Source organism: Schistocerca americana, chromosome 3, assembly GCF_021461395.2.
Source record: "Schistocerca americana isolate TAMUIC-IGC-003095 chromosome 3, iqSchAmer2.1, whole genome shotgun sequence".
Classification (NCBI taxonomy): domain Eukaryota; kingdom Metazoa; phylum Arthropoda; class Insecta; order Orthoptera; family Acrididae; genus Schistocerca; species Schistocerca americana.
Window position 1 is genome coordinate 784,152,656 of NC_060121.1, and position 20,177 is coordinate 784,172,832.

Consider the following 20,177-nt stretch of genomic DNA (forward strand, 5'->3'; position numbering starts at 1 on the left):
TTACAAGTTGCTATCTCATGACTTTCGTCAGCTGAGTGCGTACAGTAAATAATTAGTGTAACATATATGAAAAATCACTGTCTTGTGGTAAGACCAGTGGTGGTATAAAGGCTCATAGTTTACACAAATGTCAGATTGATCGCAGTTACGAATACTGCAGCTTCTAATCACTCATTAACGTTTTTTGTATATCAATTTCCCTGCGTTTGTTGTCAGTAGGGGAACTACAATGAATTTTCCTTCAGTCATATAACAGAGCAAAGGCAAGCGCTGGAGGTGCTATTATAGACAACATGTACCATTTTCTAGTACTTCTTATTTAGGCCGGCCGTTGCGACCGAGCGGTTCTAGGCGCTTCAGTCTGGAACCGCGTGACCGCTACAGTCGCAGGTTCGAATCCTGCCTCGGGCGTGGATGAGTGTGCTGTCCTTAGGTTAGTTAGGTTTAAGTAGTTCTAAGTTCTAGGGGACTGATGACCTCAGATGTTAAGTCCCATAGTGCTCAGAGCCATTTGAACATCTCTCTAGACCCCAGACCATCACTACTTTTTCTGGTTTCGCTTCTGTGGAAGAATGGCCTGTTGTTCCACCATAGATAGCCAGACAGCCGTGCGGGGTAGCCGTTCGGTCTCACGCATCTTGCCACATGTCGGGTGGCTCCCCCCCCCCCCCCCCCCCCCCAGCGCGTCAGAGGTTCGAATCCTCCCTCGGCCATCGGCCATGGGTGTGTGTGTTGTCCTTAGCGTAAGTTAGTCTAAGTTAGATTAAGTAGTGCGTAAGCTTAGGGAGCGATGACCTCAGCAGTTTGGTCCCATAACACCTTCCCACAAATTTCCTCTATAGATATTCGAGCTCCTTATTGAAAGTATCCACAGCAGGGCTATAGCCGCCAAGAAGGCGGAGCGTGGACACAATTCACGTTAATGTACTGCTCATTGGTGTCCGGATACCTTTGATCAGATAGTCTGTACAACACAGAATGATCTGAGTAGCATTGCTATAGAGGGTTCTAAAGCCGTTTGCTAATATCTCTGGTCTCTTGCAATAGGTTTGTTGTTGCGACTTTCACAGTTATTCTTAATAATAATACGTGGATATAATCTATCCCTTTACAGCCCTGCAATCTGAAGGGCCGATAAATCCAAAAAATCATTTTCCTTGATGGATAACCGTCTTTATGAAGTTCACCATGCAGCGTCTTGCACGGTGATCTACGACTAATTCTAACTTCTCTGTAGATTATTTAGTTTGCTACTTCCTTATGAGAAAAAACGAAAGAATTAACATAGCCGAAAGCGATTTGCAACTCACTCGAACGTCTTCGTTCAGTTATATATGGCCGCAGCGCGGTAGTGCTTCTCACTTCTTTATAATCTCACATGTTCTTGAACTATTTTCGAATCTAAAAATTTCATCAGTAGTATCACTCCCTATATTCTCTTTCATAAGCTTAGTTAGTCAGTTGCATGTTCCATAAATCGTCTGCATGATTTCTATCGACACTCCGCGGAACGTATCACTTTGGAGGTCATGTATACATTCTCTCTCTCTGTGTGTGTGTGTGTGTGTGTGTGTGTGTGTGTGTATACCTTTGCGTAGCCGCATTTACTAAATGCCATATAGCACAGTGGCTTATATTAAATAAAAATGAACGATGGCTTTGATTGACTGTTCCGTCGATTCTTGGTAGAAATGAACAAGTTAATCTTTGTTTTTACTCATGTTACATTTATCGTCTAAGTAAATATATTTTCCATTATACTACATAGTCTACCATGATTGATTCAACATTCGATTATAGAGTACAAGGCGTTGTCCGGCAGAAATGTTGTCAGCGTACGTTTGAAATTTATTCTGCTACCTGTCAGATATTTTACGTTATTAGGAAAATAATCGATGATTGTTCTGGCTGCATATTGAACTCCTTTCTGAACTACTGAGAGCTTTATTAATGACTATCGAAGGCAATTTTCATGTAGAAACTGAATCACAAGTCACGTTTCGACATTATTTGACGCTGTATCCGTTTTAAACTGCAGCTATGCAGACAGGCGAAAAAATTGGCAAACAAATGGACGAACGAGGGAGGTTTTCACCGCGTATCCGTGGCATCGTGGTGTATTCAAGTACTCCGTCTCTTGTGGACTAAACATAGAAACTATATGAACGTAACGCGAAAGTGGTATACACGTCAGAAACAAGAGTAAAATCTATAATGCTTTCGTTAAAGGGAGAACGTTGTACAGGAAGTTCGGAAATTCTCGTTACAGATTTCTAGGACTTATAGAGGGAATCGATTACAGAATACTTTGAATAGGAACCCAAGTGCCGAAACGTACCGTTTCTGTCCTACGACGGTTTCAGTTTAGATGTTTAACTCACCCATATTTCTTGAGGAATTGAATTACCCATGAAGCAGAACTATTATTAGGTAACAATTCTGAATAAAACAAGATGAAACATGGATTTATCACTTAAGCACATATGTTTATACTAACACTTAAACATTACTGTCTGTATGTACAGTATACTGGATTCTTTTTTGTTTTGGAATAATGTAGACAGGTAACGTAAAGTGTTAATACGAAGAAATGTGCTTAAGTGATAATTGGTGTTTCGTTATGCTTCCTTTCGAATTGTTACCTAATAATTGTACTGCAATTCAAATCCTCAAGCACAAGTGGTTGAGTTAAACATCTGAACTGTAACCGTCGTGGAACGAAAATGGTACGTTTCCGGAACGGGTTCCTACTCAAAATATCATGTACTCACTCCCCTCTACAAGTGCTAGAAGTTTGTGACGGGAATTTCGGAACACCCTGTATAGCACGAACAAAAATACTAAGAAAGAAAATGTATATCTTACTCTGCATGACAGCGTTTCTCATACATGTATAGTAAATATAAAATCAAAGTAATCTGTTATAACGGAAAGAAATAGTGTGGTTTCAGCTGCAAAATAGGAAACTAGAAACATCAAAGCGCGTAAATACTGCTCTGTGTCTGTGGAAAAGTTAGATGAGTTACCATATGTTCCCGGGCTCGATTTCCGGCGGGGTCAGGGATTTTCTCTGCCTCGTGATGACTGGGTGTTGTGTGTTGTCCTTAGGTTAGTTAGGTTTAAGTAGTTCTAAGTTCTAGGGGACTGATGACCACGGATGTTAAGTCCCATAGTGCTCAGAGCCAGAGCCAGTTACCATATGAGTGTAATCATTATTCGTCTATAACTTCACTAGAACATGTTGGTGTCTGGCGGTCCCCGAATGGTGGTGTTCGAATCTGTTGCCGTGACGCAAATGAAGTCACTAAAAGGTCCATTGCTGATTCTCAGGGCACAGAGTGCCAGACGCACATTTTCATTTAATGCGCCTCCGTCAGAAAATTCTGCAGCGCCAGAGAACCGCTTTCCATGGAGCTTATCTAACTAAGGCCTCTGAAAAGGTCACTTTCAGATATTATTCATGGGACTCGTCGACCGCGCCGAGCAAAATTACAAACTGATATGGCAATTTAAACGCAATCAGAACTTGTAAAATATGGCTTGCTTAAGTTCAGTTAACTCTGGCTGTAACAGTTACAAAGCTTTTACTGGTTATCTCATATTTTGGTAGTACTCCTTTTCATTTTGCTCAGCTGCACTGAGACAAACATAATTTTCTCGATGTGTCACTGCAGTTAGCTTCTTGCCTAGCAGTGGGGGGACCTGTACTATCAGAATCTCTCTACGTCTAGAACTACAAACATGCTCAGCAAGGCTCCGAAAGGTGCGTGGTGGAGGGTACCCTGTACCACTACTAGTCATTCCCTTTCCTGCTTCGCTCGCAAACAGAGCGAGGGAAAGACGTTATCTATATGCGTCAGTCTTTTTTTTTTTTTTTTGGTCATCAGTCTACTGACTGGTTTGATGCGGCCCGCCACGAATTCCTTTCCTGTGCTAACCTCTTCATCTCAGAGTAGCACTTGCAACCTACGTCCTCAATTATTTGCTTGACGTATTCCAATCTCTGTCTTCCTCTACAGTTTTTGCCCTCTACAGCTCCCTCTAGTACCATGGAAGTCATTCCCTCATGTCTTAGCAGATGTCCTATCATTCTGTCCCTTCTCCTTATCAGTGTTTTCCACATATTCCTTTCCTCTCCGATTCTGCTTAGAACCCCCTCATTCCTTACCTTATCAGTCCACCTAATTTTCAACATTCGTCTATAGCACCACATCTCAAACACTTCGATTCTCTTCTGTTCCGGTTTTCCCACAGTCCATGTTTCACTACCATACAATGCTGTACTCCAGACGTACATCCTCAGAAATTTCTTCCTCAAATTAAGGCCGGTATTTGATATTAGTAGACTTCTCTTGGCCAGAAATGCCTTTTTCGCCATAGCGAGTCTGCTTTTGATGTCCTCCTTGCTCCGTCCGTCATTGGTTATTTTACTGCCTAGGTAGCAGAATTCCTTAACTTCATTGACTTCGTGACCATCAATCCTGATGTTAAGTTTCTCGCTCTTCTCATTTCTACTGCTTCTCATTACCTTCGTCTTTCCCCGATTTACTCTCAAACCATACTGTGTACTCATTAGACTGTTCATTCCGTTCAGCATCTCATTTAATTCTTCTTCACTTTCACTCAGGATAGCAATGTCATCAGCGAATCGTATCATTGATATCCTTACACCTTGTATTTTTATTCCACTCCTGAACCTTTCTTTTATTTCCATCATTGCTTCCTCGATGTACAGATTGAAGAGTAGGGGCGAAAGGCTACAGCCTTGTCTTACACCCTTCTTAATACGAGCACTTCGTTCTTGATCGTCCACTCTTATTATTCCCTCTTAGTTGTTGTACATATTGTATATGACCCGTCTCTCCCTATAGCTTACCGCTACTTTTTTCAGAATCTCGAACAGCTTGCACCGTTTTATATTGTCGAACGCATTTTGCAGGTCGACAAATCCTATGAAAGTGTCTTGATTTTTCTTTAGCCTTGCTTCCATTATTAGCCGTAACGTCAGAATTGCCTCCCTCGTCCCTTTACTTTTCCCAAAGCCAAACTGATCGTCACCAAGCGCATTCTCTATTTTCTTTTCCATTCTTCTGTATATTATTCTTGTAAGCAACTTCGATGCATGAGCTGTTAAGCTGACTGTGCATTAATTCTCGCGCTTGTCAGTCCTTGCCGTCTTCGGAATTGTGTGGATGATGCTTTTCCGAAAGTCAGATGGTATATCGCCAGATTCATATATTCTACACACCAACGTGAATAGTCGTTTTGTTGCCACTTCCCCCAATGATTTTAGAAATTCTGATGGAATGTTATCTATCCCTTCTGCCTTATTTGACCGTAAGTCCCCCAAAGCTCTTTTAAATTCCGATTCTAATATGGATCCCCTATCTCTTCTAAATCGACTCCTGTTTCTTCTTCTATCACATCAGACAAATCTTCACCCTCATAGAGGCTTTCAATGTATTCTTTCCATCTATCTGCTCTCTCCTCTGCATTTAACAGAGGAATTTCCGTTGCACTCTTAATGTTACCACCGTTGCTTTTAATGTCACCAAAGGTTGTTTTGACTTTCCTGTATGCTGAGTCTGTCCTTCCGACAATCATATCTTTTTCGATGTCTTCACATTTTTCCTGCAGCCATTTCGTCTTAGCTTCCCTGCACTTCCTATTTATTTCATTCCTCAGTGACTTGTATTTCTGTATTCCTGATTTTCCCGGAACATGTTTGTACTTCCTCCTTTCATCAATCAACTGAAGTATTTCTTCTGTTACCCATGGTTTCTTCGCAGCTGCCTTCTTTGTACCTATGTTTTCTTCCCAACTTCTGTGATGGCCCTTTTTAGAGATGTCCATTCCTCTTCAACTGTACTGCCTACTGCGCTATTCCTTATTGCTGTATCTATAGCGTTAGAGAACTACAAACGTATCTCGTCATTCCTTAGTACTTCCGTATCCCACTTCTTTGCGTATTGATTCATCCTGACTAATGTCTTGAACTTCAGCCTACTCTTCATCACTACTATATTGTGATCTGAGTCTATATCTGCTCCTGGGTACGCCTTACAATCCAGTATCTGATTTCGGAATCTCTGTCTGACCATGATGTAATCTAATTGAAATCTTCCCGTATCTTCCGGCCTTTCCCAAGTATACCTCCTCCTCTTGTGACTCTTGAACAGGGTATTCGCTATTACTAGCTGAAACTTGTTACAGAACTCAATTAGTCTTTCTCCTCTTTCATTCCTTGTCCCAAGCCCATATTCTCCTGTAACCTTTTCTTTTACTCCTTCCCCTACAACTGCATTCCACTCGCCCATGACTATTAGATTTTAGCCCCCTTTACATACTGCATTACCCTTTCAATATCCTCATACACTTTCTCTATCTTTTGATCTTCAGCTTGCGACGTCGGCATGTATACCTGAACTATCGTTGCCGGTGTTGGTCTGCTGTCGATTCTGGTTAGAACAATCCGGTCACTGAACTGTTCACAGTAACACGCCCTCTCCCCTACCATCCTATTCATAACGAATCCTACACCTGTTATACCATTTCTGCTGCTGTTGATATTACCCGATACTCATCTGACCAGAAATCCTTGTCTTCCTTCCACTTCACTTCACTGACCCCTACTATATCTAGATTGAGCCTTTGCATTTCCCATTTCAGATTTTCTAGTTTCCCTACCACGTTCAAGCTTCTGACATTCCACGCCCCGACCCGTAGAACGTTATCCTTTCGTTGATTATAACCTCCCCCTTGGCAGTCCCCTCCCGGAGATCCGGATGGGGGACTATTCCGGAATCTTTTGCCAATGGAGAGATCATCATGACACTTCTTCAATTACAGGCCACATGTCCTGTGGATACACGTTACGTGTCTATAATGCAGTGGTTTCCATTGCCTTCTGCATCATTGCTGATTCTTTCGCCTTTAGGGGCAATTTCCCACCCCCAAGACAAGAGAGTGCCCTGAACCTCTATCCTCTCCTCCACCCTCTTTGACAAGGCCGTTGGCAGAATGAGGCTGACTTCTTATGCCGGAAGTCTTCGGCCGCCAATGCTGATTATTTATCATAATTTAGGCAGTGGCGGGGATCGAACCCGGGACCGAAGACGATTTTGATTATGCATAAAAAATGCTACCCCTAGACCACGGGTCTCGGTCACGGGTCCTTATTTTCGTGGTCCTTATGAAAAAGCTACGTTCTGCAGTCAGCTTCAGATGCCGGTCCTCTAAATTTTCTCAGTAGTACTCCTCGAAAAGAACGTCGCCTTCCCTTCAGGGATTTCCATATGAGTTTCCGAAACATCTCGTAAGACCTGCATATTAGTCAAACCTGCCGGTAAAATATCTAGCAGCCCGCCCATGAACTGCTTCGATGTCTTATTTTATCCTACATGGTACAGATCCCAAAAATTCTCGCAGTACCCAAGAATGGGTCGCACTAACGTCCTATATGCCGTCTCCTTTATAGATGAACCATACTTCTCTAAAATTCTCCCAGTAAGCCTTCTCTATTACATGCTCCTTCTATTTCATATCACTTTGCAAACATTACGCCTAGAAATTCAATCGACGCGACTGTGTCAAGCAGTATCCTACTAACTCTGTTTTCGAACATTACGGATGTTCTTTTTTTTTCCTTCTCATCGGCATTAATATCCTTCCTATGGCCTTCTGCTACGGAAATCCGATAACGTCCGGTATTAGCAGATGGGAGTGAGATGGAAGTACAACTTACTTGCATACGTATTTTCTCCTCAGTTTATGACCGTTAGTTTGATGGACTAGAGGTGGTCTTGAGGCAACAACCAAATTAATTCTTTAAAAGAAGGTTTTATGTTAAAGAACTGCATGTCGACAGTTATAGAATATGCAAAGTATAACACACCGGCCATTTTCAGTATCCGCTTCCAGAACACTGCTCAATATTTACAGCAGAGCTCTACGCTCCTTACCAGGCCACCCAGTACATCCGGCTACACAGGCTTTTTTAATTGTTTCATATGCTCCGATTCTCTCAGTGCCTTGCAGAGCTTCTGTGTGCTGTACACAGTGTATCCCTTAGTGCAACGGGTCCAAGAAAGCTTCCATTTGCTCGCTGTTGAGGGAGCCACTGTGGTGTTCATGTGGGTCCCTGGTCACGTCGGTCTGACCGGAAACGAAGCTGCTGACGCTTCTGCCAAGGCAGAAGTCCTCCCACATCGGTCCGCTAGCTCTCCCATCCTTTCGAATGATTCCCGTGTTGTCGTCTGTCGGCATATGGTGTCACTTTGGCATCACCACTGGTCTTCCCTTCACGGGAACCAGCACTGGGGAATTAAGCCTCTTTCAGCGGCTTGACCGACCTGCTCTCGGCCCTCGCGCCGCGAAGAGATCATTTTTCTAGGTTGCTTATTGGGTATTGTCGTTTTAGCCATCGCCATTTGTTAAGTGGCGATCCCCCGCCACCTTTGACGGTTCATCACTTCGTCACCGAATGTCCTTTCTTTTATCCACTTACGTTCTCACGTAAGCTTTCTGTCTGATTTATCGGCTGTTTTGGTGAACGACTCGCGGGCTGTCGGCAGTGTTTTACTTTTCATCCGTCGCAGCAACACGGCGAAGGAATTTAATCTTGGGTTTGGGACCACCTCTGTCACTGCAGCGTGTTTTGTGGACCTTTCTGCACGAGGAAGTCCTTGCTCTTAGCCCGCTTTCCTTCCGTCGACTGGGCTTATTTAAAAAAACGAAACAACCTGAAGCTCATTAGGTGACAACGAAGTCCTTAGCTACGGAATCCTTGCATGAAAACTTCTCGGTTAACTTGCCGTGTCAAAGTTTGATAAAATGCTAAGCTTTCGATTACTGCCCCCATCATCATCAGAGACTGCGTATGACTTAGCCACTGACGATAATGGGGACAATCGTCGAAAGTTTTGGGTTGTATCTGAATTTGACGTGGCTAGTTTAACGGGAACTTTTAATCCGAAATATCACTTGATTGTTCATTTGAACTATTACAGCAACTATCGAAGCATGTCGCAAGATCACATCAAACAAGAGGTGGTGGTGGTGGTGGTGGTGGTGGTGGTGGTGGTTAGTGTTTAACGTCCCGTCGACAACGAGGTCATTAGAGACGGTGCGCATGCTCGGGTTAGGGAAGGATTAGGAAGGAAATCGTCCGTGCCCTTTCAAAGGATCCGTCCCGGCATTTGCCTGAAACGATTTAGGTAAATCATGGAAAACCTAAATCAGGATGGCTGGAGACGGGATTGAACCGTCGTCCTCCCGAATGCGGGTCCAGTGTGCTAACCACTGCGCCACCTCGCTCGGTTATCAAACAAGACAGTACGATGCCATAAAAAACACAAGTGCATTTAGGAGAGTGCATTTACGCCACATCGTGGTCGTCTACTGGAAACACAGTCGAAATGAGCGGTCTGCCTAGGGACTCTAGGGCAGAGTGAAGATTACCGTCGAGGATGGGGAGGGCGGGAGGGGGGGGGGCAAATTTCGGCACCGTAATAGGTCAAAACCTGTCTGAAAGGTTATTGAAAAGGCTAAAAATTGGTGTATACATTCCTGAATGTTTTTCACCATTACTAGATGGGTTTCAATTAAATTGTTGCAATACACTAAAACCAGTATTTGACATAAATGTTAACACTGCAAAAACAGAAATAAAAAAGTGTTCGCAAATTCGTCCCCCACAAACTCAATAATACAATTAATTTAATTGAATTTTTCCATTCTTACATTGTCAAACGCTTTCACTATTACAAACCACTTAAAGGCCATGAATAAACACTGTTTTCTAATTATTTTCAGCCTCCCAACTGAGTGTCACTTATGGATCTGCGTATCTATGTAGACGCAGAGCGTGTTTCTCTCCGATTGCGTTTTTCATGGCAAATACTATGAATTTTCAATCACAGTTACAAATTTCGACCTTGGGGCGAAAATAGGAACTGCAAAGGGAACGAAGTTACGAGCATCTTCATATTTATTATAAAGGCCGCTACAGCAAGATTGGCCAAATCCTTCAGAACAGCGATCGCATGCCAGAAGCTCCAACAAACGATTGAAATACAGCCCAATATTTGAACACAATTCAGTGCTCAAAATAGGAATAGCAGGCTGTTAATCTGACTGCTGCACTAATTTACTTCAGCGTAAAAAGATGAATTCCCTCACACACGGAAGCTAAACGTAGCGCCGCGGCCTGTCTTTCTCGTGGGCCTCAACCCGGAAGAGATGACGTCACATCAGAGCATGCGCAGTCGAAAACAGACAAATGCGTCCGTTCTCTGAGCTGATCGTGGTGTGGCTAACCTTCATTTCAGTACTCGACACATAGGGGAGGGAGCGCTACAAAATATGTTTCCATCTATTATATTTGAATACCAGCATGCATTAGAAGAGAAATAGTGTAATTTGGGCCCCATTTCCGGCGCGAAATCGAAGTGAAACGACATAAATTTAGTGTGCTGTAGCTCATTATCACATGACAATCAGCCATCACTGAGAATGAGAAAGAGATTTTGCAGGTCTCTTCTTACCTCCATAGTGCCGTAAGAAAATCGCAGACCATCCAGTGGACGTCCTTTCTTTTTTTTTTTTTTTTTACCCACCCTATTGTGGAAATCCCCAAGCCATCTTTACGAACTGGAGATACGTGCAAGGTTACCACTCTTTGTTTTTCCCAACCGCTAAGAGCCTCCTAAGAAAGTTCATCTGTCCACTCTAGCGGGAAGGAGCCATTCAGAGCCTGCTTTGTAACATCGTACCAAAACTAACGAAATCCTAGATTAAAATAAATAAAGTGAAATAAACTATTTGAGTCGATCGTCAGGTAAAAGGGGGAATACACTTTCTTCTCTCGGTATCGAAAGGTAGACAGTAAAATTGCACCTTAAAATGCATTGAAATCTTAACAAATAATTGTGTTGAAACTTAACGTAAACAATTAATTCAAAAATGTTCAAATGTGTGTGAATACCTAAGGGACCAAACTGCTAAGGTCGTCGGTTCCTAGACTTACACAGCGAGCAGTAACTGAAACTAACTTATGCTAAGAACACCACACACACCCATATCTGAGGGAGAACTCGAACCTCCGGCGGAAGGGGCCACGCACTCAAAACAATTAATTGAGCGGAGATTGATGGTCATGCAGACTATACCATGAAACACTCACTCGTCAGTCCTTGTGGCTGTCAATGGTGTAGTGGTAAGAGTTTTATTGCTGCTACCCCGTCTACTGGGTTGCAAATTTTTAGTAAGAGGGTACTGACAAGCAATTCCTTCGCCTTTCACCCAGCTTTCAATTGGTTTGTTGTGTCGTGAAAGTATCGTAGCAACAGTATAGTAGACCCGCAACAAACTTTGTTTCTCGTCACAGAACTACGTATACAAGCAAGTCAGAGATATTTCTCTAAAGAATAATCAGATAGTCTCTCAGTCGCAGCAGGTATCAGGTTGGTTGGTTGGTTGGTTTGGGGAAGGAGACCAGACAGCGTGGTCATCGGTCTCATCGGATTAGGGGAGGATTGGGAAGGAAGTCGGCCGTGCCCTTTCAGAGGACCCATCCCGGCATTTGCCTGGAGTGATTTAGGGAAATCACGGAAAACCTAAATCAGGATGGCCGGACGCGGGATTGAACCGTCGTCCTCCCGAATGCGAGTCCAGTGGCTAACCACTGCGCCACCCCGCTCGGTCAGCAGGTATCAGGTATCTAATTCAGCGACATCTTTCCCACTCTGGTCGATCTCTAAGAGTATAACCGTCGGCACAGGACGACTGATAGTGTGAACCTGTGGTGTGCGGAGGATTATTGTCATTTTCTTCTCTCCTGGATAGTGTTTTCTTGCCTTCCTCCTCATGTGTTGTGGGCGCATGTCCTCTTTTCCGAAAGTTGTCGGAGTTGCCGTGTCAGTCGGAGTTCCATTGCTTGGTTCGTGTTCGACGAAGGTTCTGGTCCTGTTGGAATTGTTACGAGTTTCTCTCCAGTCAGAAAACGGGAAAGAGTCAGTGCATCTGCATCGGCTCCTTGTGTGATAGCCCTAGAGATCACAGCGGATTCAGAAGTAATTAAGATAGAGTTGAGTTGTTCATCACACAGGTAAAGCTATATAGTGCCCTCCAACCCTTCCCTCCACGTAACGCAACAAGCCGCTCGTGAGGTGATGATTTCCATGCAGTACCGTCGTGGGCAAGGAATTGGTAAGTCCTTGTGTGGTTCACGCCTTCCAAAGTTGTGTTAGATCCACGTTTGCGGACTGGAATGGTTTCGTGTTGTCTATGTAAACCGTATGGGGTAGTTCACGCCTTCTGGCGAATCGCTGATGTCCCATACGAAACTTATCTGTTGACAAGTGTGTAGAGTGTTAGAGGTGCACTGCTCGCGTGGAAGCACACGTGAAAAGAGGGATATGTGACTTGTGCATTTCTCTTCCCATTTTGATGAATAGTGGTCCAGCAAAATCTGTCACCGTTACAGCAAATGGTTTAGCAGGCGTAACTTGATCAGATGGCAGCTGTGCTTCAATTTGTTGTCCTCGTGAGTTGTTCAGCGCAGCACAGCGTAGCGTTCGAGTGGAAATAATTCAAATTATATGCTCATTCGAGGTTTACCATGTCGTATCTATGTAACTGTTTATGGTGAGAAATAATGTGTATTTGTTACTCACATGTGCACTGGTCGGAAATGTTTGATTACACGCACATATAGGACCATGGTATGAAAATAGACGTGATTGTACGAGACTAGTCACCACAAAGAAACTAAAATTATCGCAACTGTGATGGAATTGAACGAAAATAAAGAACCCAAGTCGCTGGCCCTATCCTCCATGTTGGAACTTCATAAAGATTTAGGTGTTATATTTTCCCATGCAGTGTTTAAGAGAGGAATAGTAGAGACATAGGCTGAATGTCGTTCGAAGAGCGCTCTGCTTGGCACTTAAGTGTGAATCGCAGAGTAGCCATGTAGATGTAAATGTAGATGTGGCAGCTTGTACTGCAATTGCTGTAGAATACATGGTGGAGAGATGGAGTTAAGACAACACCGTGGCAAGCACAACAGGCATGGATTCTTCCAAAAGGCCTATGCCACAAGAGAATCGTACGATTGTTCAGACGGCCCAGAAAGATGGTAACAGCTGAAATCCGGGAAGAGGTTACAGGCGGAGTGTCACCACGAACCATCCGAAACAGATATCTGGAAGCCGGCTTGAAACCCCGAGAAGCCTGACACGTTCAACGGTAAACACAGAATTGCCTGGTGCAGAGCCAGAGTCATCTTACACCTTGAGTAGTGCTTCGCTCGGCGACGACTCTGTTTGTAGCGGTCACACCAACGACATCGCTATGTTTACGTAACCTGGTGAAAGGTTACAAGAAGCAGCGATTCTCGAACGCGTACGTCTTAAACTGCTGTGCGCGGCAGTACTACATGTGATAACAGGAATGGTTTGGTAATAGTCGAATAGAAAATGAATTACAGAATGAGATTTTGACTCTGCAGCGGAGTGTGCGCTGATATGAAACTTCCTGGCAGATTAAAACTGTGTGCCGAACCGAGACTCGAACTCGGGACCTTTGCCTTTCGCGGGCAAGTGCTCTACCAAGTGAGCTACCCAAGCACGACTCACGCCCCGTCCTCACAGAATTACTTCTGCCAGTACCTCGTCTCCTACCCTCTAATCTTTACAGAAGCTCTTCTGCGAACCTTGCAGAACTAGTACTTCTGAAAGAAAGGATATTGCAGAGACATGGCTTAGCCACAGCCTAGGGGATGTTTCCAGAGTGAAAATCTCATTCTGGAAACATCCCCCAGGCTGTGGCTGAGCCATGGCTCCGCAATATCCTTTCTTTCAGCAGTGCTATTTGTGCAAGGTTCGCGGGAGAGCTTCTGTAAAGTTTGGAAGGTAGGAGACGAGGTACTGGCAGAAGTAAAGCTTTGAGGACGGGGCATGAGTCGTGCTTGGGTAGCTCAGTTGGTAGAGCACTTTCCCGCGAAAGGCAAAGGTCCCGAGTTCGAGTCTCGGTCCAGCACACAGTTTTAGTCTGCCTGGAAGTTGCAGAAAATGAATTGTCGCCAGTATTTGTGGCAAGAATGGCAAACCTCTTATCGTGTCCTTCATGACCAAAGTACCACACGGCATTTTCCAGCACGATAACGCAAATTTCACTGCAGTCTTGAGGAATGTACAGATGCTTGACTGACCTGCAAGGGTCCCCGATGTGTCACACGCAGAACGTGTCTGGCAGACGTGATGGGAACTTTCGTGCCACCCATCAGCTGGCAGTCTACGTGTAATGCATGCCAAGAAATATCTGAAGATGATCTGTGGAAAGCTTTGCTACCAACTTAAAACGAACCGAACTTCGAGCTTACGAAGAGATGGGATTCGTTATTGGACCTGTCATGTCGACACGTCGTGGATGAGGAATGGTCGATCCGCGCTGCCACAAACGAAGTGGCCGCCGTAGCCGTGCGCACGGCGTGTCGGTGCGGTGCAGCAGCGCTGGCTGGTCGGCGTCCGGCCAGCTCGGCAAGTGGAGAACCCAGGGACGCCTCTCGAGCACGCCTCGCCGTGCGCGGCGCCGCATCTAAGCGGCACCGGGCGACGCGCTAGTTGAGATCGATGGCCACTGCCACGGGCCGCCGCGCAGACAGCGCCAATTAAGTGCCTCTCTCCGGGCGCTAGCTGCGAGGCGAGCAGGCCGGTCCTCAGTCCGACCAAGGGGTTGCCTAGGTACCAGTCGGTTAATATACGTCAGTCAAACTATGTGTTTATTACATTGGTACTTTTGCAACGACAGAAGAAAGCTCACCGGACGAAATATTGTTGTCGTCTGGCGAAAAGAAAAAGTTATTTAAATTAAACCAACATTTTTAATATAAAGCATTTTTAAAGCAGACTAAAAAGTATAAAATAATTTCTCCTAGCCCCATACAGATTGCTAATCCCACACAGATAGTCCTGAAAAAATTTGTGCTTGTGAAGTTTTAATAGCTATGAAAGTAGTAGTAGAGTAATTTTAGAATTGTTTAAAACGAAAACCTGGGGCGTATGTAATAGATATTGGCAAGGAGGTGCATCCATTATGTGTTGCATGCGCCCCACGCTCTTTGTTTTAAATTGTACAGGTTTTTTCGTAGCTATTAAAAGTTCACAAGCACAGATTTTCGGTACCACACTACTGGCCATTAAAATTGCTACACCACGAAGATGACGTGCCATAGACGCGAAATTTAACCGACCGGAAGAAGATGCTGTGATATGCAAATGATTAGCTTTTCAGAGCATTCACACAAGGTTGCCGCCGGTGGCGACACCTACAATGTGCTGACATGAGGAAAGTTTCCAACCGATTTCTCATACACAAACAGCAGTTGACTGTCGTTGCCTGCTGAAACGTTGTTGTGATGCCTCGTGTAACGAGGAGAAATGCGTACCATCACGTTTCCGACTTTGATAAAGGTCGGATTGTTGCCTATCGCAATTGCGGTTTATCGTATCGCGACATTGCTGCTCGCGTTGGTCGAGGTCCAATGACTGTTAGCAGAATATGGAATCGGTGGTTTCAGGAGGGTAATATGGAACGCCGTGCTGGATCCCAACGGCCTCGTATCACTAGCAGTCGAGATGATAGGCATCTTATCCGCATGGCTGTAACTGATCGTGCAGGCACGTCTCGATCCCTGAGTCAACAGATGGATACGTTTGCAAGACAACAACCATCTGCACGAACAGTTCGACGACGTTTGCAGCAGCATGGACTATCAGCTCGGAGACCATGGCTGCGGTTACCCTTGACGCTGCATCACCGGCAGGAGCGCCTGCGATGGTGTACTCAACGACGAACCTGGGTGCACGAATGGAAAAACATCATTTTTTCGGATGAATCCAGGTTCTGTTTATAGCATCATGATGGTCACATCCGTGTTTGACAACATCGCGGTGAACACACATTGGAAGCGTGTATTCGTCATCGCCATACTGGCGTATCACCCGGCGTGATGGTATGGGGTGCCATTGGTTACACGTCTCGGTAACCTCTTGTTCGCATTGACGGCACTTTGGACAGTGGACGTTACGTTTCAGATGTGTTATGACCCGTGGCTCTACCCTTCATTCGATCCCTGCGAAACCCTACATTTCAGCAATATAATGCACGACCGCATGTTGCAGGTCCTGTACGGGCCTTTCTGGATACAGAAAATGTTCGACTGCTGCCCTGGCCAGCACATTCTCCAGATCTCCCACCAATTGAAAACGTCTGGTCAATGGTGGCCGAGCTACTGGCTCGTGACTATACGCCAGTCACTACTCTTGATGAACTGTGGTATCGTGTTGAAGCAGCATGGGCAGCTGTACCTGTGCACGCCATCCAAGCTCTGTTTGACTCAATGCCCAGGCGTATCAAGGCCGTTATTACGGCCAGAGTTGGTTGTTGTGGGTACTGATTTCTCAGGATCTATGCACCCAAAATGCTTGAAAATGTAATCACATGTCAGTTCTAGTATAATATATTTGGGGATGAATACCCGTTTATCATCTGCATTTCTTCTTGGTGTAGCAATTTTAATGGCCAGTAGTGTATGAAAATAGTAGTTGAATAATTTTAGAATTATTTAAAACGAAAACCTGACGCGCATGCAATAGAGAATAGCAAGGAGGTGCATTCATTATGTATTGCATGCACCCCACGTTCTTTGTTTTAAATTGTACAGGCTTTTTCGTAGCTATTAAAAGTTCACAAACACAAATTTTCGGTACTATTTGTATGGGGCTAGAAATCTGTATAGGGCTAGGAGATGTTATTTTATACTTTTTAAGTCCGGCGCCATCCGAGAAGGTATACTACTTCTACACTCCACGAGGCCGACTTCTCAATTTATCGAGCTTCAAAACCGCTACACAAAATTATTTAACATGTAGGTGTTTCAGCCAGACAGAATCAGGAACAGAATGTGTGCTTCCGCATTAGCCATTTCCTCGCTCCCATAACGGGCTGCCTTCTGGAAGAAGAGAACTTTTTCTGCATCGGAAACAAGCGGCTGTCGCTGGGAAATTACTCACTGTGGACGCTTCCCAGCGAAACATTTCAAGCGTAATTGAAACAACCTGCCAAAAAATAATGGCCAGCATATTGCTAAGTCTGTTTCGAATAGGTCGCAGAAGTTTCGCTTGGAAGCCCCACATATCCTCCATACAGTCTCGGTTTCTGCCCATGCGATTTCCATATTTTCAGAGCTATGAAGAAAGTCATAGTCGCCGTCGATTTGCTTCGGACTAACAGTTGCACGCCATGGCTACAACCCCGGCTCTGTAGGCAACCCCAAACATTTTCAATGAACACATTGACCGTCCTGCCTCACAGTGGGATTAATGAATTAACAGTTACGGAGATTACTTTTGAAATGATAAACAGTTTGCCTACTGTTTTTCCATCTGTCTCGTTTTCATTTGACTGCCCCTTGTTGTAACCAGTAAACTTATATTTATCAGTTTATTGTAAAATACTGTGTTTACATTGAATGTAAGTACTAGAGCTTATTTAAGCACTTACAAATCATTCTAAATATTAGACATTGAATATTAACATATTTCGCCCAGCATGAGGCTAATCACTGACGAAATCTTATTTACCTAGTTCTTTTCCTGTGGTCAACGTTTCGTTGTTGTCGTTAACAATTTTAAAAAAAATTCCTGACAAATATAACTAAGTTACAACTTACGCATTCCCACTTGGAAGAACTGTTACTGACTCCTACTAGGCGTGGATATTTCTTTTCTCGTTTTTCTAGGTAAACGCATAACCGTTTAACTCGCTTAGGAGGTGAATCAGACGTTAATATTATGAGCGATTGATATCGGATGTCAACAGCTGGCGACTGACATCTATTTTCTACGCGAAAGTGGAGCTGAGTTATTATTAGCGCGTTTAAATAAAGCATCGTCCATTGCTGTCGCTACTTTTCAAACTTCAAAGTATTGTTTTATCTATTATTATTAGAGAACACCGCAGCTGTTTTCGTAAATTATACTGTAGGAAATACTGCAACCAGCCAAAAGTTTTTTTTAGAAACAATTTTATTGTCTTGTTAAGTTTTACATAGGAGACTTTTCATGAAGACAGAAACAATGAATTTGCCAAGAAATAAACGCTAGCGTCTGACAATGTGACAATGACCTGACACCCGAAACTGGTATCGGTACAATAAAATTATTTCTAAAAAAACTTGTGGCTGGTTGCAGTATTTCCTACAGTGTACCTTCAGAGCATTGTTTGGTAGTACCTAGACCGTAGTACTTAACGTTACTTGAAATGGTGATGTAGGCTACAGTTTAAATAAAACACATTCATACTTAAATGCATTGTCTGATAACAGATAAGTAATGCTACGTACTGTATCGTAATTCTGACAAACGTGCTGTAAGACAAATTCGTATTTCAGTATATTGATGAGAGATATATAGGCCTAAAATTGATGTAATTTCGATAAACGAATTAAACACCTAAGATGAATTACCAGTAACATATTGAATGGGCAATATTAGTGTTTCAGAAAAGGTCCACTGGGGATAATTTTTTAACGCTCAGTATGAGGTATCCCCTACTATATAGGACGGTCGGCAACCGTAGTCTCATCTACGTCTACATAGATACTCCAAAAGCAACAATACCAGTACTGGTCATTTCCTTTACGGTTCCACTTGCAGGTAGAGGGAGGGAAAAACAACTGTATGTATGCTTCCGCATGAGTTATCTTCGTGGTCCGTACAAGAGATGTTCGTTTGTGGCAGTAGAATCATTCTGCAGTCAGCGTCATTTGCCGGTTCTCTAAGTTTCCTCAACAGTGTTCCTGGAAGAGAAAGTCGCTTTCCCTCCAGGGGTTCTCACTTGAGTTCCCGAAGCATCTCTGTAATACTTGTGTGTTTTTTGAACTTAGCTATAACAAATCTAGCAGTCCGCCTCTGAACCGCTTCGATGTCTTCCTTTATTCCGACATAGTGAATCGGAAACATTCGGCCAGTACTCGAGAACGGTTGACGCGCACTTTCCCAGTAATAGAGTACAGCTACCGCGGAGGTCCATTGTGGGCTGTAATTATCGTACGGTAGCGAAACTTCGTAGATATGCCAGTGCGTTAATGGGGAGCTGATTTACGCTGAAGAAAGTTCAAATTTTAGCCACCAGGTGCAAATATGGCTCTGTAAACCGAAGTCGACCATTCGCCTTCCGTACTACAATCGTACTACGTGCTCGTTCCATTTCATGTCGCTTTGCAGCGTTACGTCCAGATATTTAAACAATGTAACTGTGTCAAGCAGCACGCTACTAATGCTGTATTTGAAGGTTATGGGATTGTTTCTCCTACTCATCAGCATTAACTGCCATTTTTCTACAGAACTAGCTGCTATTCGTCACACCAACTAGAAATTTAGGTCATTTTGTATCCTTCTATAGTCTCTCAACGACGACGCCTTCCCGCACATAACAGCATCGACCGCAAACAACCGCATATCGCTGCCCATCCTGTCCGGCGGATCATTTATGTATGTAGAAAATAACAGCGATCCTATCACATTTCCCTGGGGCACTCCGAACTATACCCTTGTCTCTAATGAACACTCACCGTCGATGACAACGTACTCGGTTCTATTATAGAAGGGGACGTTAATTAATTAGGTGAGGAGCCTTCTTTAAAATTTGAACCTCTCCCCCATTGGTGATATTGGTGAGACGCCCCCCTCAAGTGAGATTTACCCCCTAGTGGGGAAAAATACGTAAAAATGAATTATTTATTTGTTTTGAACACTTAAATAGTACCATGTGTTATTTATAAAGTGTGTTAAATAGCCTTTTTAATACGTGATTAAAAGCACTATTTTAAACATGACAAGGACGGACGGACAGACAGAGAGAGGAGGACAAAAAGGCGCTACGAAAGCAGCATTAACGGATCCCTAGAACACTAAGCTTTTATTGGTGTATAACATAAACTTTAAAAGCACTGAGGCGCGCGGGGTAGCCGTGAGGTCTGAGTGCCGGCACGGTAGCTCAGCGTGTTCGGTCAGAGGGCTGCGTGCTCTCTGTAATAAAAAAACTGAGTCAAGGAATCAACGATCAACTTGAACGGATGTCTTGTGACATCCTCCCAGACATAACGCAACGAC